The 23,661-nt window shown below is 41.5% G+C and overlaps 1 protein-coding gene across 5 annotated transcripts in view; it reads left to right on the forward strand.

Moving 5' to 3' along the window:
• Positions 1–23,661, forward strand: part of ARHGAP24 (Rho GTPase activating protein 24) — a 352,414-nt gene that overhangs the window by 17,439 nt on the left and 311,314 nt on the right. The window contains exon 1 of one of the 5 annotated variants that reach the window (XM_084625626.1): positions 6,097–6,201. The exons of the other annotated variants lie outside the window; for them this stretch is intronic. The gene's annotated coding sequence lies outside the window, so the exon portion shown is untranslated. Of the gene's footprint in view, positions 1–6,096; positions 6,202–23,661 lie in introns of those variants that run through there. 5 annotated transcript variants of the gene reach the window in all.

Raw genomic sequence — 23,661 nt, forward strand, 5'->3', positions numbered from 1 at the left:
TTTTAGTGACTGGCCCACATAGGAGGATAACCTACTGCTGCTATCAGTTACTTCATTATTTGCAATGACACAGGTCTGTGCCATGGATCTAAGGATATCTCTGCACTGCTGCCAGAAATACAATCTCCAGTTCGGGTAGACATACCTGCACTAACTCTGATTGAGTTGCCATACTAAAAATAGTAGTGTGGTTGCATGGGTGGCAGCATGTGTTAGCTGCCCCAAGTATGTACCTCGGATTTCATATAGGATTGTACACAGAGTGGTGAGCCTGTCTGTCATCCATGCAGCTGCCCTTCTGGATTTAGGACTCTAGCTCTGTTGGGTATGTCTACCCAGGCTGGAAATTACACTTCCAGCTGCAGCGTAGACATAGTGCTAGAGTCTGAACTCACTGATGGTCCAGTGTGGGTGTCAGGATGATCTAACATAGTGGGGTATATTTTTTTGGGGGGAGGGAGGAGACAAAAAAGGGAAATTTTCATTAAACATATGTTAAGAGAACATAAAGGTTGTGGTGTTAAAGACTGAAAAATTAGGAAATGCCAGAGTTAATTTGACCCCCTTGTGTATATGCATTATGATACTGTCTTTGATTACATGATCACACACTATCGTCCCCACCCGACCCCTTCCTTTATTCCATGTATGTGATGGACAGTGCTCAGGGAATGAATCAAGGTTGTGTAGTGTGAGTGAAATAAGGCCTGGCCACACATTGAATATGGAGGATAAAAAAAATAATATATTGAGTAACTCCATCCTGTGGGGGTCCAGTAGAAAAAACTGTATGTGATCATGTAATTAAGAGCTTTATCTTGATAAATATATGCACAGTGGGCAGAATTAAAGTTGTGCGGGCAACCTTATTTTGGGGAATTTCCTGTGAGTTCTTGACTTTTGCAACTTTCTTTTAATGTATTGTTGGGGAATGTAATTATATTATGGCCCATGTTCTATGTGAGGTCAGACTAGATGATCACAATGATCTGGCCTTGGAATCTATGAATCTATACACCTTGGCATAAAATAGACAATCATCTGGTTATGCAGCATGTAGTAAACCAAGTTGTGCTTTGTGCTCTGTAGCAGAATTCTACTCAGACTTCTTCTTGGCTCACAGCAGTTTCCTGAGACCTGATTCTGCACTTTTGTATACCTTGTGTAGTCATGTACACCTGTTAAAAGTGAGTGTAAAGTTTTAGCACCAGTGTGAGTGGAGAACTTCGGTTTGCTAGAGATTTACACTCACTTTTGCAGGTGTAAATGACTGCAGAAGGGGCAAGGCAATGGAAGATCAGGCACTTCTTGTTGTGGGTTCATCATTGTATGTACTGTATCTAGAAGCATCCCATGACATTGCATTGTGTTTTTAGTAGAACGACAGGGATGATCTTGATCATCCGATGAAGTGAGCTGTAGCTCACAAAAGCTTATGCTCAAATAAATTTGTTAGTCTCTAAGGTGCCACAAGTACTCCTTTTATTTTTAGGGATGATCTAGGTTTACTTAATCCTGCCTCAGTGCAAGGAATGGATTAAATGACGTCTTGAGGTCCCATTCAGCTCTACATTTTTATGATGGCAGGAGCACAGCTCTATATTAGAGGGAGAGGAGGGCCAGCAGGAAATCATACACCTAAATGGGTCAGTTAGGCTTCTAGCCAGCTTCTCCACTTCAGTATGTCTAGAAGCAGGGATGTCTGAATGACTCTTGCAGTTTTGAATTTGGATGCTTAAATTAATTTTGAATTTGGATGCTTTTATGGAAACTGATATTAGTAAACATTTTGAATCTGAGTCTCATTAATTGAAAATTGCACAAAAAGTGGCTCTTATTTTTCTGCTGTGTTTCTTGGATAGCTCATCATTTGCTAGAAGTTTTCAAAGCTACTGTGGTAGGAAAGAGTAAAGTACTTTGGAAATCGTCATAGGATACTGCCATTTCTTTTTGTTAACTGACTTGTTAAAGTTTCAGTGGGATCTATAGAGTTACTTTAAAACTATAAATGGTAGAAAATTTTTGACACCTTTTTTCCATTGAAAAATGCCATTCATCTAAATTTAAAATGTTATACAGAAACGTATGGTTTTCAATGATTTTTTTTTTGGTCAGGAAAGTTTTACGTACAGGATGGCAATTTGAAAAAGAGGGAGAGGTGAACACATTCTCTTTATTTGGTTTGGCACAGATCTGGGGGATTCTGTTTCAAATTCCTGCTGTTTGGTGTGGAGTGATTTGGAATGCAGAATGTTTTGTGAAACAGAATTGTTTGTTGTTTTCCAGCCAGCCCTGTTTAAATCAATGACTATTATTTGTAAGTTGTGAACAGCATAGTGAAAATAAGACTATTTCATTTATTTTATTTTGAATTGCTTAGGTAGCATCTCTTACTGGAGAATCTCAATGCTTAATATAAACATTAAATAATCATGATCACATCTCTGTGTGGAAGGTGGTGTTACCATTTTATTCACTGATAAATTGAGGCACAGAAGTTAAATGTTTTCTCACATGCTAAGTCTGTGGCAGAGGTGGGAATAGAACCTGAGACTCTTGATTCTGTTTCTTGTTCGCACCAATAGGCATCTCCATCTTCCTCATCATTTTATTTATTATATAGGGGAAAATATTTCTTGATACCTTCCTACTGTAGTTCTAGTTAGAGATCTGGTCTTTGGACCCAATATGGTACAAAGAGACACTTAGTTTGGCTTTCTCAGTTACATTTACATTTTGAAAATTTGGTTTATTTTAATTGAATAGAGCATATTGACAAAATAAATCATAGAATCATAGAATATCAGGGTTGGAAGGGACCCCAGAAGGTCATCTAGTCCAACCCCCTGCTCAAAGCAGGACCATTTCCCATTTCCCCCACATAATCCCTTGACCAACACCACGTTGTCAAAGTTGGGTAAATGTACATGTATGAAAGCAGGTTACTAGGCATGCTAACTAATAGTATGAATTTGGAAAATGCATTTTTACATGTACAAAGAGATGTACTCTAACATATGAAGAGTAGAGTTCAGAAGAGTCTTCAAAAATTTGACCCTGGATATTTAAATTGGTTTTTAATTTGGACCCCTGTTTAACCTTCCCGCCATACCACCAACTTGGACACTGCCAAGACTGTTTCACAGCTCTGTAAGATAAAGAATGGAAGTACTGTATCTAGTATTAGACTAAAAGAGGTGACTTACAAGACCCCAGTGGCTGATGGTAATGCAAATATGTGGAAAGCACGGGGGCGGGAGAATACTTGACATTATTAACTTCAGAAGAACTCAGAAAAAATGGCAGGAGCTTTGTTTCCTGACCAGGATTGTGTACATACCCTTGGGAAAAGGAACACCCTGAAACTATTACTGCATTTGGAAGCATTGTATGTTATTTTTAAGGGGGGTGTGGGTAGTAAATGTAACAATTCTTCAAAGCTTTAAAAAATAGAAACCCCGCTATTTCAGTATTGCAGTTGAGGCTGACACAACAAAATCACCCTTTCACATTAGGATTCCCTAGATGTTTATCCATATATTTAATCATAATATGGACATAAGGGTATGCTTTCTGTCTTGTGACAATGTAGTGTGTTATCACAATATGGCTTCCTTTTGGTTATTTTTGCAAGTAAGAGAAGATAGCCAAAGTTTTATGATGGTACCAGGTGGTAAACAGTCTGGGACGTATGAAGAAAAACCCAATCCTAACACTCTGTTATCTCTTACTTTGGATCAAGGAGCTAGGTAAAAAAAAAAAAAAGCAAAACTATCTGCCTGGGCAAAGGCAACTAAAGCAGCAATTCCCTCATCAATTTATCTCCTTATCACTTGTTTGTGAAGGCACCAGCTCTACTTGCTTTTATTGAAAGATGCTGAAAATACAAGGTACTAATAAACTCATTCCTGATATAACTCTGCTAACTTCAATGGAATGAATTTGGCCTAATCAGTAATTATATCTTTCTGTGTGCTTATCTAGGTTCTCTTTTATTAATTGAGTAGAGAAACTTGCTGGCTCTCAGCGTATTCTGATTCACAGTGCCATGTTTTTTTTATCCTTAGATATTTCATCCTAGTCTACCCAGAACTGTAAGCTTTTCCAGTACAAGCATTTTTAATTGGTACATACTTTTGATTTCTTCAATGCAAAATGATTCTTGACCTCTCAAAAGAATGTCTGTTACGTTCCTAGGCTGCAGGAATTTTTGAAGGAGTTATAAAAGAGAACTGTTCAAACGCATGGCATTAGTAACTCTTCCATACTGTGGACACTGATATTTTCAAGAATTGCATGTAGTGTTAGCTGCATGAATGCCTCTGACTTTAAAAACCTGAAAATGTAGTAGCTTATACTCATCATTTGGAATGATCTTACCAGCATCAGTAACTATCTCCACAGCAGCCCATGATGATTTTGGTTTAATCTCAATGGAATGTCAGGTTTGGTTGGAATGTTGGTTTACTTTTCATAGCCAAATGTGAGGTGCCATTAATAGATTAAGGAATTCCTTTGGCAGAAAACAAGAGCCGAATTCTTTTCTTAGTTACTCCGAGGTAAATCTGAACTAGTTCCATCAACAGCAGTGGATTTACACCATTGTAACTGAGTGCATAGCTCTAACTCTTTTAATTCATGAATATTAATTTACATGTGGCCTGATTTTTCCTCTCATTTAAACCAATTTTATACTGGTATAACTTGATCAACATAGTGGAATTATCCTTGATTTGCAATGCTGTAAGTGAGGAAATATTCAGGCCCCATAATAACAACATCTAGGGACTGGAGTTCCTGTACTTCTGTGACTGACAAGGACATTGTAATGTGAATATTGAAATACAGGCCTCTCAACTGTGCCTCATTGTGAAGTACTGTATATCAATTACAATAGCATAACCAAAACATTTACAAAGATGTTTTCTATAGACCTAAGCAAATTAGATGTAATGATGTAACCTGTAAAGATGGGAAAGGCCTGTTTTTTTCAGACTGGGGGAGGGGGAAGGGAGAAACCAAGGCTCTTTGTTGTTTGAAAAAAATCACTTTGCCCTTGTTCACACCCCCTTTGTGTGTTTGCTTCATATGCTCATTCATGAAGAATGAATTTTACAAGCCCAAATGCTTACAAAAAGCAAATGTTAAGGTCTTATGCTAGGGCATTCACGGAAGGCAAAAAGTTCCCTCCTATGAACATTCCCAACAGAAATTGCTACTCTCCTTCAATCAGGGAACAGAAACAATACCATGTGAGTTGTAGCCAATAACAACTAAGCAACAGAGTAGGACTAGCAAACCAGAGAACCTATCAAATTCATGAAAATTTAGTGTAACAATGTTGAATGAATTCTGGAACAAGATATAAACTATAGACAGACGTGTGGGCAGAAAAATGAAAAATTCATGAAATTATTCATAACAAATGATTTGCTGTGCTCTAGCCGCCTGTAAGTTCTTGATATTTTTAGGGTGAATCATGCAACTTGAAGTTTGAAATTTTCCAGCAATGATAAAGAAACAAATCCTACGTCATTTCAGTGGTCCTCTGTAATATCTCTGTTCTCATTTTGGGTGTACATTTTTGACATTGGGGGGTTGTAAAGTATGTATATTAGAAATTCCCTCACATGCTTCCCAGTGTAATTTAACTCAAAGTGGAAGACTTTGTAACCTTCTTTTTCGCTTGGTTACTGGAAGTTTTTCTGTTGCTTTGTATAACTGAAACAGAGAAGCTGTTCATAATAATAGTCAATCTACACCTCTACCCAGATATAACACGGGGTCTGCGGGAGCCAAAAAATCTTACCGCGTTATATCGAACTTGCTTTGGCCCCCCTGCTCCTTGTCCCCTGACCGCCCCTTCCAGAGACCCCCCCCATCCCTAATCACCCCCAGGACCCCACCCCCTACCCAATCCCCCTGCTCCCTGTCCCCTGACTGCCCCGACCCCTATCCACACCCCCTGGCCTGTGACAGGCACTCACCAGCCGTGGCAGGAAGCGGCGCAATGTGGCCCCAGCCCGCTCCGCTCCGCCAGCTTCCAGCTTCGGCGCTCCGCTTCCCACCGCTGGTGGGTGCAGGGAGGTAGGGGAAAGGACGCCCCCCGCACTCACCAGCGGCGGGAAGCAGAGCGCCGAGGCTGGGAGCTGGCAGAGCGGAGCGGGCTGGGGCCGGGTGGCTCCGCTTCTGCCGCTGTCGGTGAGTGCGGGGGTGGGGGAGGGAGAATCCCTTCCCCCAGCGACATGGCTGGGGCCGGGGCGAAAGAAGTGGCGCGGGCTGCTCCCGGCCCCCTGCTAATCACCCAGGCCACTCTGGGCCTGCGGGGCCCCCAAAAGTGCCCCCCCCAACTCCTGCTTCCCAGACCCTGGGGTGGTGGGGGAGGCCTGCTTTACTGCATTGTATGCGAAGTCATGTTATATCGGGGTAGAGGTGTATTCATTAGCAAAGTACAATAGATCCTTTTAAGGCTTTTTGATGGCCAAAAAAAAGTATGCCAGAATAGGAGAGTCGTTTTTGTTCTTCCTTAGAGCCAGATTATGATTGGATCTTGTGTGGGGTATGTGCAAGGTTGGAGAGTACAAAAGAAATCTTGCACCTCACTTGCCTGGCCTGTGGAAGAAGGTTGAGTGCAAGGAATCTTCCACATGAAGGTTGCACATCTAAGGGTCAGAGTCAATTGCCATGCCTATGTTCAGAACAAAAAGAGTGCTGTTTCTGTGCAACTGTAGGGGTCTCATTGCTCCAAATGGGGCAGGGAGGGGTTGGAGAGTGGCAGGAAGCGGTCACAGTGCCACCTCTTTTCTGTATCAGTTGGCAGACTGGGATGGCCATTACTGGAGGAGCAGGCTATAAAGAATGGTACCACCAATTTAGTCATCCCTTATTAGAGAGAGATTAATCCTCTGTGAACTCCCCAAGGGATGGTGGGGAACCAATGACTTAAAGGCACAGCTTTAGTCATACTTATTAATAGGGTGACCAGATGTCCCAATTTTATAGGGATAGTCCCCATTTTTGGGTCTTTTTCTTTTTCTCCTATTATCCCCCCACCCCTGTCCCGATTTTTCACACTTGCTGTCTGGTCACCCTACTTATTAATGCTGCAAAACATTGGTAATTGTTTTTCATAAAATACTTGAATGCATGACAGTGCGGGGTAGAATAAAAGCTTTATTGATGAGTTTGGGATGGTGCATTACTGATAGTGGCAAAGCAGCAACAGATCATTCCAACTGAGTATTGATGAAACCTTTATACTCACATCACACTAGCATATATTCTGTATATGCCATGTACAAACCAAACAAAAAACCCACCTTGTTGGGACTATTTCTCATGTCCCTCTCTCTGTAAAGCCCAAGTGCCTTGAGTTACCAGGAATCCAAATGTGTGGGCTTACAGCATCAACAAAAACTTCTTAATGTTAAAATCAGCTTTTCCATACTAAAGTGTTCAGTTCATAGTTGCTGTTTCAGGATCTACCTGGGCTGGAAGCAAGTGCTACTCAGCTCCCTGAGACGATGCCTTTCACCAGTGATACAAAGCTCCTGTTTCTAGCCCTCCTGTTCTGCAAGATGATGATGATGCCATGAGGTGCAGCACTGAATCTTCTCCATCCTGGAGCTTAGGGCAGTGGTAAATGGGAACTATAGCAGTATGATGATCAAATTGTCCACAAGTGGAACAAGGAGACAGTCTGCTGGCTTAACTTGAGCACTATGCAGGAGACTGGGGTAGCTGGATACAATTACTGGCCCTTGTTCCTTTCTTTTTAGGTTTACTGTTGTCAGACATGTTGAACTCTAGTAGAGCTTGATTTTAGCATCTCTTTCATTGATACAGGTTTACCAGTATCATTCCACAGTAACTTTACAAGGGAAACTATTGATATGGGTTTTATTCTGCAGCCCATATTTCCCTGAATATTGCCTTTAACTTAAAATAGGCTAGTCCCTTGAGCAAGAGGATCAGGATCAGACCCTGTGAATGGGCTATGGTTTTTCTGTAGCTGATATAATTTTCCCATAGTAATAATAATTTTCATTTATATGGTATTCATGCCCCAAAACCTCCGGGAGCATGAATAATAAAATAGAATGAAAAATATTGCTTAGAAGAATTGCAGTATGGACCAATAAAATCTGAACCAGAGAAACTGAACTGAGATATAAAACAGTGATATGACTGAGATGTAACAGTATTGTACTTATGAAACCATCACTACAGTGAATCACAGCAGAAGTTAAAGGCTGATTCTATTAACTTAGAGCTGCCACAAATTAAAAGGGAGGTTTAGATGCCAAATAAAATTTTGCTTTTCATTGGAGCCAAGTTACTGTGACTTGTGTGTTCAGATGTCTCAAACTTGTTTCTACTGTTACTTTGTCCTCCATACGTTTGTCTGTCAGTTCACTTGTATTGGCTAAGTCCTAAACTGTGAACTTTCAGATGCAGGAACTATTTTTGTTCTAAATGCTGTACAAATGACTATCCCAATGGTACACTAATCTCTGGGGTCATTATTCACTACTGTAGTAGAGCTGTGAGCCTGTGTAGCATTGACCTTTGTTAAGTTTCATGCAAATTTAAAGTTTGGGGCTGGCTTCTGTCCTTGTGATGTATCAAAACATTGGAATCTGAGCACCTTGGAACTTTTGGGAAAAATCGGATTGGATCTTAATTTTGTGTCTCTGACATATCAGTTATGTAAATGGTACAATATTTTCGTTATTTCATTTATACGTACAGCTTTCATGTAATGTGGTGCTTGTGAAAAGTGCTGGGTTGATGGAATCAGAGCCATCAGGAGTGGAGAAGATGTATTAGGCAGGAAGATGGACTGAATAACCCATTACTTACTTCTTAGCAGAGCAGTTCCTGGAAACATCAACCAAGCTTGAAAAACCCATTGTGCTGAATGTTGCACATTAACTCCTTGCTCTGAAGAACTTGCATGAGTGTTCCCTATTGAATATTTTTAGTGGGTAGGGTTTTTTCAGTCTAGTTTTTTAATACCCCAACCAAATGAAGTTTCTACCACTCCCCTTGGGAGACTTTTCTACAGCCTAATATGAATCGGTATCAAGAAGCATTCCTGATGTCTACCCTTCTCCTCTTTCACCACCCTAAATAATTGCCTTGGTATCTTAGTGATTGCAACCTTCAAATAAGTGTAGATTGTTTTTGTGTTCACTTGCTCATCATTTCACCAAGCCAGCCTCCTGCTAATTTTTGTTTCTTTTCTTTGGACTTCTTCAAGTTCATCAATATTTTTCTGGTTGAAAGGTGCCCAAGAATCAAAATCAGTAGGCAGACCAGTATTACATTGACCTTTATTGTTTTCCCATATGGAATTGCATTACTAATGTATGCATAATTTGTGATCTATTATCACTGCTAGGTCTCTTTCAGAAATACTGCTTTCCAGATTTCTTCCACCAAATGAGTATATCAGTTTCAGATTATTTTACCCCCGATATGATAGCTTGCATTTTTTCAAATATTAATCTTCTGTTTTCTCTCCATGTTTCTTAGTTTTCTTCTATTATTTCTTCATCTGCACTGATATTAGTATTTGTGCTCTTCCTAATGAGAAAATGTCATTAACCTGTTTTTATTTCCTCTTCAAGATGAGCAATGTAGATGTTAAATAAAAACCAGACCTAATGCCGATCATTGTAGTACCCACGGAACACTATCCCCTAATATGACATAGTTTAACTTTTTTCCCTGTAGTATGTCTGATAAGATTTATTCGTTGTGAAGCTATGCTGTATATTGGTCATAGATGTGAAATCTTTTGTATTGTGAGCTCTTTTGTGCTGTTTAGACTCTGCCCTGCGTTGAGTGAAACATACTGCCACATATTCAGACCCTGTATGTGTAGAGACTTAACATGTGTTTCTTTATTTTGCTGGTAGTAGAAGTTCTCTTTTCAAGCTAGTAAATGACAGGTCACTTTTTTTCAGATTAGTAATGTGAATATCTACCTTTCTTCGACGTAACAGTCAGTAAATACAAGAATTTCATTCAGTACTTAATAATTTCTTGGAAGTGGTATTGCTGGAGAAGAATGGCACTATCTCAGGGGAGCTTAGGGGACCATCAACCAGAGCAGCCCCTGCCTTACACCCTTTTTATATTTTTAAGGGGACTTGAATAATGTTACCTGTGACCTCACCACTCACAAGTAACACATCCATCCCAAACTCATCCTAATAAAAGCTTTATACCGTAGTATATTGTCTTGCATATTTTTTCTCTCTCTCCGCTGGATATATCGATAAAGTGTGCGTATTTGTATATTAAAGCATTGTCTATATTCAGGGCACCAGCACAGCGTGCTAACTACTGCTTTGAAGATCTGAGGCTTAAAGGCTAGCCTTGAATAGGTTGGTTGTATTAGAGCTCTCTCTCTCTTTTTCTCCACCCATAAGAACAACTATATATTTAGAAAATTGTGTATTTAATGAATTGCAGCATTTTAAGGACAAGATAACGCTGATGAAGCTGGCTAAAGATTTGTGTTGTAAGGAGAAGGCCGGCGCTTGCTGCCCCAAGATTGCACTGTCAAGTGCATATGCTTGCATTGCCACTGCCTTTGCTGCATTTGTCCTGTGACTCCATGGAGAACTTCGTCCTCATTATCATCAGTCTTGCACTTTTTATGAGGACTAAATTATCTTTGTAATAATGAGTGATAAACATGCCTCCCTGTCAGAGAGCAGCCACTTGGTCTCTTTACAAAGAACTGAGAAGCTTTATGATTCATTTTAAATGAGTTATATGAATGATGTTCAATCACTTTGAAATTACTGCTAGTAAAGCCTTTTCTATTTGGGATGCCAGTACAGTTTGCTAACTACAGTAACTCCTCACGTTGTAGTGATGTTTCTGAAAAATGCGACTTTAAGTGAAACGATGTTAAGCAAATCCAATTTCCCCATAAGAATGAATGTAAATAGGGGGGTTCGGTTCCAGGGAAATTTTTTTTGCCATGTAGTACAGTACTGTAGTTGGGAGGTGCCCCCGCCTAACCCACATGGGCACAGCCCACTGGCACTGGAGACAATGAGGCAGGCAAGGAGGCTGAAGGTGCTGTAAGCTAGGAGAAGCATGTTGTGCAGCGGCAACGGCAGCTTCCCCTACTCTGCAAGCACCAGGGGTGGGGGGCTCAACCCTCGGCCTGCCCACTCCACGCCTTCCCCCAAGCCTCCACCCTTAACCCACCTCTTCTTTCCCCCACTCCTCCCCCTTTACTCCGCACGCCGCGTCCTCACTCCTCCCCCCTCCCTCCCCTGCCTCCTGGCTGCGGCAATCAGCTGGCTTGCAGCATTCAAGATGCAGGGGAGGGAGGGGGAGCCTGCGCTCCAAGCCCTCGCTCCCCCCCACAACGCTGCAAGCCAGCTGATTGCCGTGGGCAGGAGGAGGAGGGGGAAGGTGCTGATCTGTGAGGTCTGCTGGCGAGTGGGAGGCACTGTGGGGGTGGCGTAGGGGAGCTGATAGGGGGGCTGCCAGCTGTGGACAAAGCAAGCAGCCAGACAACATTATAGCAAAGCATTGCACAACTTTAAATGGAGCATGTTCTGTAATTGAGCAGGGACATAAGATCAAAACAATGTTAAGTGAGAGGATGTTAAGTGGGGAGTTACTGTAGTTGGTTTGAAGATCCAAGGCGGCCTGGAAAGGGTTTGTCAGACTAGACCACATTGGACACATAAACTAGTCCGATGAATAGAACTCTCACTGTTCAGTCAAAAACAGCTCCAGAATGCTGCTGTGACTCTGAATAGGACAGCAAGAACCACAGCTATAGATATGGTGAGTTGTCTTATTACAATTTGGAATTAAAAATTTTCAGTGCACACAGATAGTTAGTTGAAAGAAGAAAAGAAAATGTATACAAAGGAGAAAACATCTTTTGAAAGTACTATATCCTGAGGATGTATGATAATAAGAACTTGAATTGATCTGTCTAGATACCAACATGAATATCATGTTGAGAAAAAAGAAAAGGAGTACTTGTGGCACCTTAGAGACTAACCAATTTATCTGAGCATGAGCTTTCATGAAATTGGTTAGTCTCTAAGGTGCCACAAGTACTCCTTTTCTTTTTGCGAATACAGACTAACACGGCTGTTACTCTGAAACCATGTTTAGAAAGTAATCCTATCTTAGTGAATGCTTCCAAACGAAAGGTTTGTTGTAGAATGGATCTGGGAGTTGAGAATTCTGGGTTCTGCTCCTGACGCAGTCCATGTGCTTACTTTAGGAGTTTGTGTTATATTTTATGTGCCTCAGTCTATGAAGCTGTACAACTTGTATAATGCTTGCCTACCTCAGGGACAGTGAGGCTTAATTATGGGCTGTCCAGTGTTTGGGGCTGTTGGGTAAAAGGGGCAAGACACATACTATGGATGATAGTTTTTAACTAATAATAATTATGTATTCCTGAGTCAAGAAAAGACTCCCAATTATGGAAAGCACTTAAGCATGTATTTAAAACTCACTGAAGTGTGTGCATGAATGCTTTCCTGAACTGGTGGTTGTTTCTAATACTACCATTTATCTTTGTTCCATAGATCTCAATGATCATCTCAATTTCAGAATGTGGGTAGGGTTGAAATGAGATGCAGTAAGCCTGGCTTGCAGTGTCCAGTCCCCCATGGAGCACCTGCAGAAGGGCTTACAGGATGAAGCATGCCTCAGAGTTGGGGCTAACCCACCACCACGACCCTCCTCCTTATACCTGCTGCTTTTTGCTCCTCTCAAGTTTGTAAAATTGAGTGAGGAGCATTTGTCAGAATTTCAATTATAAATTACATAGGAGGAAACTGCTGTCTTTCCTGGGTACTGGAGAACACGTATGGTGTGTAAAACGCAGCATATGAGGGCAAAAGAATAAAAACTACAGGAGGTGAACTGTGATGTTTCTTATAATAGCTAGTAGTGAGCTTTGAGAGAGAGACTCTGGGTTCTGAATAAGCTTCTATAATAGAACAGGCAGAAATGCTATAAGCAGCGAGATGAATTGCTGAAAGTGACGTTATCAAACAGCATCCTTGGTTGTATAACCCCTGAGATACTCATGAAATGCTTTGGTTAATCAGATAAGAGGTTAAAAGACAGCTTTATTTGTTTTAACAGAGATATTCTTCACATGCTGAATCGCTTATACACTGGGAATATAACTGACCGAATAGCATCTGTGTAGCATGGCATTGCTGCAGATTAAGGAGGAATGAAGAATGTAAAGATTAACTGTCCTGTTTTTGCTATACAGACTTGCATGAAGTGATCAATTTGAGCAAGTGGGTGTCACTGTTATAGTCAACAAAATATACCAGTACAAAGAGATTCTGGAGTCTGGTGGATTAAAGTAAAATCCTGTCCACTCAAACATGCTGAAAGGACGATGTCAGGAAACAAATCTTTTAAAATTTAGGAAAGCAGTTTGTTATAGAACAACCCCTTGGAAATGTGAAAAATAAAATGTATTTCTTTTCAGGATTGTTTTATTTCCGTCTTGCTCTTATGCTGGTTTGCTATTAAGGGTGGTTCACATGTGCTAGGTTTCCTTTTGTTTGTCAGAGGAAGGAGAGACATTTAAAAGTATATAAAATAATGAATTTTGATAGGGAGGATTGTGTCCTAAGGGATCTGGTCACTGTGGTTTATATAATTATGATGCTCTTGCTTTCTGGATACAGCACCTTTGCAGTTTTAAGACCTCTTCCTGTGTGCAAGATGGGGAAGCCATTTTGTTCTGAGTTGTTGCAGCCTGTCACAGAGACACCCACAGTGTACTTTCGCTTTTGGAGATTTTACTTTAATTTGTCTTGTTTTCCTTTAATCTAAAATAAATTGTAGTTGGCTGAAAGTCTAGATTCTGCCATTTTGTACTCATAGAATCATAGGATTGGAAGGAACTTCAAGAAGTCGTCCAGTCCAGTCCCCTGCACTGATGGCAGGACCATTATCTAGACTATTATCTAGACCATTCTTGACAGGTGTTTGTGTAATCTACTCTTAAAAATCTCCAACGATGGAGGTTCCACAACCTCCCTAGGCAATTTATTCTAATACTTAACCAGCTTGACTGTTAGGAATTTTTTTTCTCATGTCCAACCTGAACCACCCTTGTTGCAATTTAAGCCCACTGCTTCTTGTCCTATCCTCAGAGGTTAAAGAGAACAATTTTTCTCCCTCTTCCTTGTAACAACCTTTTATGTACTTGGAAACAGTTGTCATGTCCCCACTCCCTCAGACTTCTCTTCTCCAGACTAAACAAACCCAGTTTTTGCAATCTTCCCTAATAGGTCACGTTTTCTAGATCTTTAATCATTTTTGTTACTCTTCTCTGGACTTTCTCCAATTTGTCCACATCTTTCCTGAAATGTGGTGCCCAGAATTGGACACAATACTCCAATTGAAGCCTAATCAGCGTGGAGTACAGCGGAAGAATTACTCCTCGTGTCTTGCTTACAATACTCCTGCTAATACATCCCAGACAGATGTTTGTTTTTTTTGCCCCAGTGTTACACTGTTGACTCATATTTAGCTTGTGATCCACTATGACCTGCAGATTCCTTTCCGTAGTACTCCTTGCTAGGCAGTCAGTTCTCATTTTGTATGTGTGCAACTAATTGTTCCTTCCTAAGTGGAGTACTTTGCATTTGTCCATGTTGAATTTCATCCTGTTTACTTCAGATCATTTCTCCAGTTCGTCCAGATCATTTTGAATTTTAATCCAATCCTCCAAAGCACTTGGTTGCAACCCCTCCCAGTTTGGAATCGTCTGCATAATTTATAAGTGTATGCTGTATGCCATTATCTAAATCATTGATGAAGACATTGAACAAAACTGATCTCTGTGGGACCCCACTAGATATGCCCTTCCAGCTTGACTGTGAACCGCTGATAACTACTCTCTGGGAATGGTTTTCCAACCAGTTATATGCACCCGCCTTGTAGTAGCTCCATCTAAGTTGTGTTTCCCTAGTTTATTTCTTAAAAGGTCATGCAAGACAGTATCAAAAGCGTTACTAAAGTCAAGATATACCACGTCTACTGCTTCTATTGAGTAGTACAGTTCTCTGAGTAATCCCATTGACTTTAATGGCATGGCTCACAGGGTAATATACTAGATGAAAGGGTAGTCTATAGAAACACAAAAATATGTCTATTTCTAGATTTACAGGCAAGTTCTTCTTTCATTTATATGAATATAAACTGAGAGCAAATCCATTTATTTCAGTGCTTCAGATGTAATCCAGTGTCACAGGAAGAAGAATTTAGCCCTTACCATGAGGTTTCTGTCTGGTTGGAGTGTTTCCTTAGTAACTTTCACAGTCATGTCCAGGGGCTTTTCAAAGTTATATTTTAAACAGCTGTAGTTCCCTTCTGAATCCTCACCTTATCAGTCTTCGCACACCACCATCTGGCTTTCTAGGTGCCCTTTATTTTTCTTGACTGCTTGGGAATTTATACCTCAACCAGCACCTCAATTGCTCCAGTCCCTATCACTGTGTTGCTCTGACTTGCAGTGACCTTAGCCTAGACTATATGTTTACCTGATCACATTCTCTCACTTCATTTTCCCCTCTTTCACTGACCTACCACACTCCACTATTTTTCAAGGTAAAAAATTCAAGAGAGAGGGTGCAGCTTGGGCTGTAGTTTTAGGAATGCAATGGAAATAGGTTGATCAGTTTCTCCTCAGCATCTGTTTTTTAATGGAAATAAAGTTTGAATGGATAGAAAATATTTTCAAAAATGTGATCTATGTCATTTCCCACACTATCTCAGCTCTCATTGTAAGGGGCTTTGAGATGTTCAAATGATGTATCATACTGAGATTTCTGACTGAGGTGGAATCATGATCAAGCTAGTAATGATCCTAAAAGCATGTGAATGATCTTGTTAGCAACTCTTAGCTTGTACATATGTATTGCTTTTATATTGAGCTGGCAGTAAGCCAAAGACAAAAGTTAACAGATGTCTGTTTAAAGAGACAACCATTTTAAATGATATCTTCTTTGCACATCTTATTGTTCATTTATAATTTGGAGTAAATATGGTTCCTCCTTTCTTGTTTTGTATCATGGAGGATCTGTCCCCTCCCAGTCCTTCTGTTCTCTTTCCTTGCCATCAAAAGCTCAACATCATCTGACTATCTTACTTCCTGAGTAACCCAGAGGAGTATGTATGAAGCAACACAACAGTAGCAGGTCATCCAAATGTGATTGGCCTGTGCAGAAATTGACTGCAGCAGCGTGAGGTATGCAGGTTTCACCTAACATCTGCTAATGAAAAATATATTCTTTTCACATAGACTAATAATATATTAGGGTGACCACTACTCTGTAGGATCTCCTCCTGAATCATGTATATGGCTTTGCAGAGAGCACTCTCAGCCCCGGTGACTTTGCAGGAAAGGTCAAAAGTGCCTAAGTGACTTAGATGCCCGAGTCCCATTGACTTTCAGTGAGACTTTAGGCTACTGAGTGCCAAAGTCCCTCTTTTAAAAATGGAACATAGGAGCCTAAGTCACTAAGTGGCTTAAATTTCAAAATTTTACCCCTACTCTCAGTCTCAAACTCGTGCTGCTCAACCTCCCGGTTCATCCTCCAGATCTGCAACTTATTACTAGTTGCTTTATTTGAGAGAGGACAAATATGTGCAGAAGTTAATTAGTCCATGGAGTCCATCATTCTGGTTTGGCTGCCAGCTGCTTTTCTCTACCTTTCCTCAAGGTATATCTTGCAGAATAATGTATCTGAGCTAACTTCACTAGCAAAGCTAATTTTTTGGTTTTGTGTGGTTTTTATTTATTTTTTTTTTAAAAGACTATTCACTTAGCTATTCAAAACCAATTTAATTAGAGACTCTGGCTGCCCTTTACCTCTAGTCATTTAGATTTCCTTGCTTTTTAAAAAGAGGATTCTTCCTCAGTGAATAGATCTGGGCCAGCATTTAATGCTGCTTGAGGTTTCTATTGTTACATCTTATACATGAAGGATACAAGATTTATGTAGCATATGTGCCGTTGAAGGTTGTCAGGCTCTTTTGTGGGCTTGTAATTCATAATGCCGGTAGGCAGAATAGAAGGGTATGGATTTGACTGCCAGAGGTTTTCATTATCCGCTTATGGTACAGTCTCCTTTCCCAAGTGTCATGAATTGAATAGTTCGGGCTGGTGCATAGTTTCACACATCTTTCTCTATAACCTACAGATCCATTCGTGAAAGGGGAAGGATAGTGGGTGGAATGGTTTTGTGTTTTCAGTGTAAATTCTTTTGGAGGGGAAGATGGAATTTTTCATTACCCCTTTATTTCCCCCATTTTTACATCCCTAAAAGGTTCTGAATGGACTACTAATTTGGAAAGGCTGTGGTGACCTCAAATGAACCAGAGCCAGTCTTTTGTGTGTCTCTATAAGGCAATGAGGACTAGAATGTGTACAGTCAAGGAGTAACTTACTAGCTCACTCTTCGAGAGAGTTATCTGTTGGGTCATTAGCTGGTCAAGGACAAATAAACTGTTGCTATAGTAGATTTATTGCAGAAATGAAAGAGATTGCCTTGCATTCACATATGGTTCATTTAGGTTTGCAGATGAATAAAGAGGAAGAAAGGTCAAACACCAAGTGCCTTGGAGAACAGACTACTTTTTCGTTTCATGGACTGTAGATTTTCTGTTCATGACTTCTCCCCATCTTGGCAGTGCTCAGTGAAGTTACTGGCTGTTCTGCAGCGTTGTTCGATCAGGAAGAGTGTAAATATAACCTGTTGGTCATAAAAATGCTATAGACCAAATTTCCACTCTGATGTAACTGCATTGAAATCAGAGTGAACTTGCCCCAGTGTAAACCATTACACAAATGTGTAGCCACTGCAGAATTTGTGTCTGTTATCAGGCTAACTCATTGTTTGTTTTCTTTTTGTAGTAGTGGGTTCAATGACATGATTGCTTTAACACATGATGCAGTACATAAATGATTTTTCATTCCTCTTGAGATACAAAAACTCCCACTTTTTCCTGATTTTGCCCAACCAGATCCACCAAAATTGGAAACAATTTTTCATGTGTACATTTCTCCTGCAATGTGGGAAATCCAGACAGGGCGAAATTGTACCAAAGCATGAAAGTGCAGTTGACTATATACAAAACTTGAAATGAAACAGACTGCTTTGCTGTCCAAACAGAGTGAAATGCGAAAAGTAAATAAACAGCACAATTAATAATGTAAGGAGTTAGGAGTAACACTGTATGGAAAATTATTGTAAAATACATAATTTTTGGTGTTGACTTTTGCTTTTTCTGAGAGTGATCATGTGTTGAAAAGTTACTTGATATTTAATTGAATTTCAGGCTGGTTGATAGAACTAGCAATACAGTGTATTCTTCTATTTGAGCATGGATTATCAGGCTACCAGCGTTACCTATGGTAAATAATTAGGGCTGGCCAGAAAACAAGAATTCTGTTACACGCACACAAATCAAGGTTTCAGAGTTTGTTTTCGTTCAGCATTGGAACACCACAGAGACCTTTCAAAAATTTTCACGAAAATACACCCACCAATTCCAGAACAGCCAATAGTCCACTGATGAGGGTACTCATCTGTGTTGTTGGATATCCAGGTTCAAGTCCCTGCTTCAAATCCTGCATAGCAAGAGATTTGAACCTGGGTCTCCCACAACCCAGCTGAGTGCCCTAACCATTGCAGCTATGGTTGTCTGTCTGTCTCTCTCTCATAGAACTATTCCACTATGCAGAAATAATTGAACATTCATTGAACTAGAAAGGACTTGGGGGAGAGAAAGAGGGAGGTGGGAGAGAAAAGAGAAAAAAAGAGAGAGAATGACTCTGTACCTTGGTGCTTAAATTAGAGCACTCACCTGGGATGTGGGAGACACAGGTTCAATTCCATGCTCTGAATCAGGGCTATTTGCTATTCTGGTCTCACTCTCTGACCAGAAATTCCATTTTGGACTGTCCAAACCAATACACCTCCACAAAAAAGCTTCAGTTGGGATGAATCAGTGTTTTCCAACAAAAAGTGTTTTAATAAGTTTTCTGACCAGCTGTATAAATGTAATACCCATGGGTGTGTTCCTTATTTTTTAAAAAATGTGTGTATCTCTTTGTGTCTCTCCATCAGACAGTGTCCAAAGAACCAAAGTGAGAGACTAAAGAAATAGAAGGCATAACATTGTAACATATGGTGGAGAGTCACTTCTTCTGCCAGTTTAAATGTTTCTTCTGCACCCTCAGTTTCATGATTCGTCCTTTAAATAATTTTCAATAATAAAATTTTAAATGTCCCCAGGTCTCTGTGGGACAGACATAAACTTGGGTCTAAAATAAATGGTATGTAAGGAGGAATTGCTGAGAACTAACCTTTCTATAACTTTTTCTCTTATATAGTGATCTGGTAAATATGTGGAAGCCTGGTCTCCTCTATACATTTTTAAATCTTTTTAGTTAGCCCCCTGTCTCATATGTCAGCAGATGGTAGTGCTGGGGTAGAGTGAAACAGAAGAGTGTGGATAGCCCAGTTGTGTGAAGTTAGTGGGGTTTGCTTCAGGTTAGGGTGACCATATTTTCCCAAAGGGAAAATGGGACAGCCCCAGCCTGGCCGAGCCCCAGCCCCCCCTGCCTCCCACCCACAGGGCCGGGCTGAGGTCCTCCAGCATCCTCGCCACTCCCCCACGTATGGAACCTCCCCAGCTCCCCAATGCGCAGGCTGCTTGAGGCCACCCTCTCCCCACAGTGTGTGGGGCTGGCCTGAGCCCTCCTTGCCTCCCGCCCATGCAGGACAAACCTGAGGCCCCTCTCTCCACTGGTGCCCGGGCCCAGCCCAAGCCCCTCCACTGCTGTCAGCCTGCAACCCCTTTCTCCCCCTGGTCCCGGTCCAAGCTCCCCCGCTGCCCGCCCGTGCATGGTGAAAATGGTGCTTGCAGCCCACTTGCCCTGCCAAGGGTCCAGCGGAGCCCCTCCACCCAGGGAGCAGAGATCTTCCCGCAGGGGCTGATCTGGGACCCCCAGGTGCTGGGCAGGGGGCACAGCAGGTGCGTGGAGTGGGGTGCGGCGGGGCCCTGCTGGCCAAGAGCCGGCACACAGTGGGGGCTGTGCTGATGAACCAGCACAGGGAGCCCTCCGGCCCCACGTGTTGCAGCTTCCTGCCATCAGCCTTGCACACCCACCCCCATCATCGACTCCCCACTCCCACTGGTGGGCAAGCAGGGATCCGGCCAGTAGCAGGACCAATTGGTACTGAAATCACGGGGAGGCAGCAAACGCGGGACAATTTTCCTGTATTTAACAAAAAGGAAGAGGGCTTAAATGCAGGACTGTCTCACTAAAAACAGGACATCTACTTAATGTGGAAGAAGAGGAGCCAGTTCTAGGGGTGAAAGGTGTATCCTCACCTGCCGCTGAGGAGCAGCTGGTCCCATGCCACCGAGGAGTGTGTCAACAATGCGGGTGGCACAGTAAACTAATGAGAATGAATGAGGCTAGCACTGGAAGCCTAGTCGCTCTCTGTGATGAGTCTGTCAACTCAAGTTCACCTGTAAATATAAACATAGGATTGATCAGTCTTCTAAACCTTTATTCTCATGCTTTATAGGTTATGCTGCGCTGGCCATGACACATGATCTGTCATTGGATGACCTGTTGTAGAGTACAATTGTTTTAAATTTTTGTAGGAAAAACAGCAATTGTAGGAGCTGACTAAATCAGTAGGTAATTTTAGTTTAGAAACTGGCTTGACAGTTAGGGTATAAAATTCTATAGTAAAGTAAAATGCTTGTGTATAATAGAAGTAGCTTGTTGCTTTTTTTTTTTTTTTTTGCAGCTCCTTAAAAAACAAAAAAAAACATTCCGGTCTGCATACACAAGCCTAATATGCTAGTTTCCCTATTAATGCCTAATAGGTAACTGCTGAAAGATAAAACAGCCATGTGCTGCTGTGGTAGATAGGATGCCTTTTTTGGGAGAGGGATATAAGCCTTGGAGATGTACTGAGTATAGTCTTTAATGCTAGGCAATGTGGAATATAGTACACTACTGGTAAAACAGGATGGTTAGTTTCTTTAAACATTTGTAGCTGGTTATTTAGACAATAGACAAGGCCCAAAATCATAACCAAAATCAGATTACCACCTCCTCCAAACTTTGGGGAAGGAGGTTGAATAAAATGAGACCTGGATTCAACGGAATTTTGGGTTTCGTCCATTTTGATATGAAATAGAAAGAGGCCAAAATCAGATCTTGATCAAAACCATTCAGGCACTCAAAATCTAATATATGAGGTTTTGTAAAGGATAACCATCTACACAGCAAGAGAGAGATTGAGAGCATGAATGTGCTTTGTTGCAGAGCCGTGCTCATTCCTTAGCATCCCCAAGAAGGGAACTGAGCTACAATTGGCTGAAATAGAGAAAAAGAAACCTGTGTTCCAGTAACCGAACTAGTCTGAAATAATAAGACATGTGAATGAAGATGACAAATTACTGTCCCCTGGGTGTGCTAAGACTCTGCACTCCAAATGATTAGTTAAATAAAAAGCAGGCTCTGTAATATAAGCAGGGCTACATTAGTCATTTCCTCTTGACGTTTTGTTCTCATAATTATTTTATGTCATTGATGAGAGCTCAGTCACTCAGTGGAGGGGCGATTTGTATTCATAGGTTGCATTCATAGACTCCTTCTGTCGCAGGGAAAGGATGCTGGGTGAACTATGCAGATGCAACGTGCTGATGTTTGGTATCACATTCACATTGGCTGCAGGTTGAGGTCTTGCTGTGCTTCTTTCCTGCAGGAGTCTTTAAACAAGCAGCCCGTAGGAGTTGATGCTTTGTTCAGTTAGCTAGCCAGCCAGTCAGTACTAGTCTGTTGCAGGACCTCCATGTCTGCTGAAGCATCTTGACTCGGGATGGCCCACTTGGGCCTGACCTTCCACAAAATAAACATAACAGTCTTTTGATAACTCAAACAAAAGGGTGCAGTTGGTTAGGCCCTGACCAAGCCGGTCGTCTTGTGTTAAGACAGGGGGAGAGGCTTTGTTTGGTGTCCAAGCTTTACCCTGAATTGGACTCGTAAGAAGCAGCCAGACCCTATTATCCTGTCTACTTGGCCCTGATTTGACCCCTGGGGGCATGTGTCTAAATTCAGTGCTCCTGTCCCGTCCGAGACCTCCTCCTTGGGTAGCGTACACCAAAGCAACAGGTGTGATACACATTATCACCATACACCTTTTCAACTGGAAATGCAAATGTCTCACCTGTTTTATCCTGAGTAGCTCATCCTGTCTCAAATCCCTTTAAACTTTACCCTTTAATGATAGTGACAGGAACAAATATGATGATATGCTCATCTGCTCCTACATTGCAGCTAGAAATAGGCCATGTCCAGGGCCGTCCCTAGAGGGGTGCAGGGCCTGGGGCGGAAGTGATGAATCTGTCACTTCTGGGACCAACCGTCATTTCCGGGACTGACCGCACTGGCCAATTGCACTGGTCCACAGGACCCCCCAAATCACGAGGCCCAGAGTGGTCCCCCCCGATTTGCCGTACCCAAGGGTGGGTTTGGAGCTGGATCCAGATTTGGATTCAAAGCACAGGGTGCTTTGGATCAGTAACTTAGGTTTCAGTTATTATAGAGAGAGGGTCTAACCACAAAGTTTGGATTCAGATAAGAGCTTCCTCAAAGTTCGGGAGTGTTCAGCTGGGCTTTTATCCTGTGGGCTGAAAACATGAAAACTTCTATTGTAGTACTGAGTACTACTCCAGACTACATTACAAGCAATAGCTGGAGGGTGTTATGTGGCTCATAGAGCACACTATTTCTACTTCCATGCTAAAATGTTAAAGTTGAATAATACAATTGGTTCTCTCTTTCTGAATCCATAATGCATGCTTGAAGCTGTTTTGCCATTCGTTGATGTTTGCAGGAATCAAAGTTGGCCTTCGGCAGCACGGGATATCTTGTAAAAGGGACTAGTGCTCCTCTTGTTTTTGAATCACCAACTTAGAAGGTGACAGAGTCCTTGATTTCACCTAAATCTCATGCAAAGAGAGGGAGAAAAGTCAAGTGTTGGTGCTTGATTTTCCTATTGCAAGTATAAGACAATTTATGGAACCCCTTCATTGCTACAGTATTCTTGACGTCCATTTCTTCCTCCCACTCTCCGTAAAAATGAGCACAATACCAATTTAAATGATTTTCTGGTGAGTACTGTGGATCCACCAGGCAGTAAGGATGGGTCTTGGGGCTCTGTACATTTCAAGCTCTAAGAGATGGCTTTAGATTGTTATAAAGTTGGCTTTATATATGCATCCGATGAAGTGAGCTGTAGCTCACGAAAGCTTATGCTCAAATAAATTGGTTAGTCTCTAAGGTGCCACAAGTACTCCTTTTTCTTTTTGCGAATTCAGACCAACACAGCTGCTGCTCTGAAACCTTCTTTTAACCTTTAGCCCAGTGGTAAGGGCAGTCACTTAGGATGTGGGAAACCCAGTTTTCGTTTTCTCTTCTGCCTGATGTGAAGAAGGAATTAGAACTTGGGTCTTCCACACTGCAGGAGAGTGCCTTCGCCACGGGGCTCTAGGATATTCTGGTGTGGGTCTCTCTCAAGCTCTACTGTTTAAAGC

This window comes from Lepidochelys olivacea (assembly GCF_965140295.1).
Source record: "Lepidochelys olivacea isolate rLepOli2 genome assembly, chromosome: 4".
NCBI classification, from domain to species: domain Eukaryota; kingdom Metazoa; phylum Chordata; order Testudines; family Cheloniidae; genus Lepidochelys; species Lepidochelys olivacea.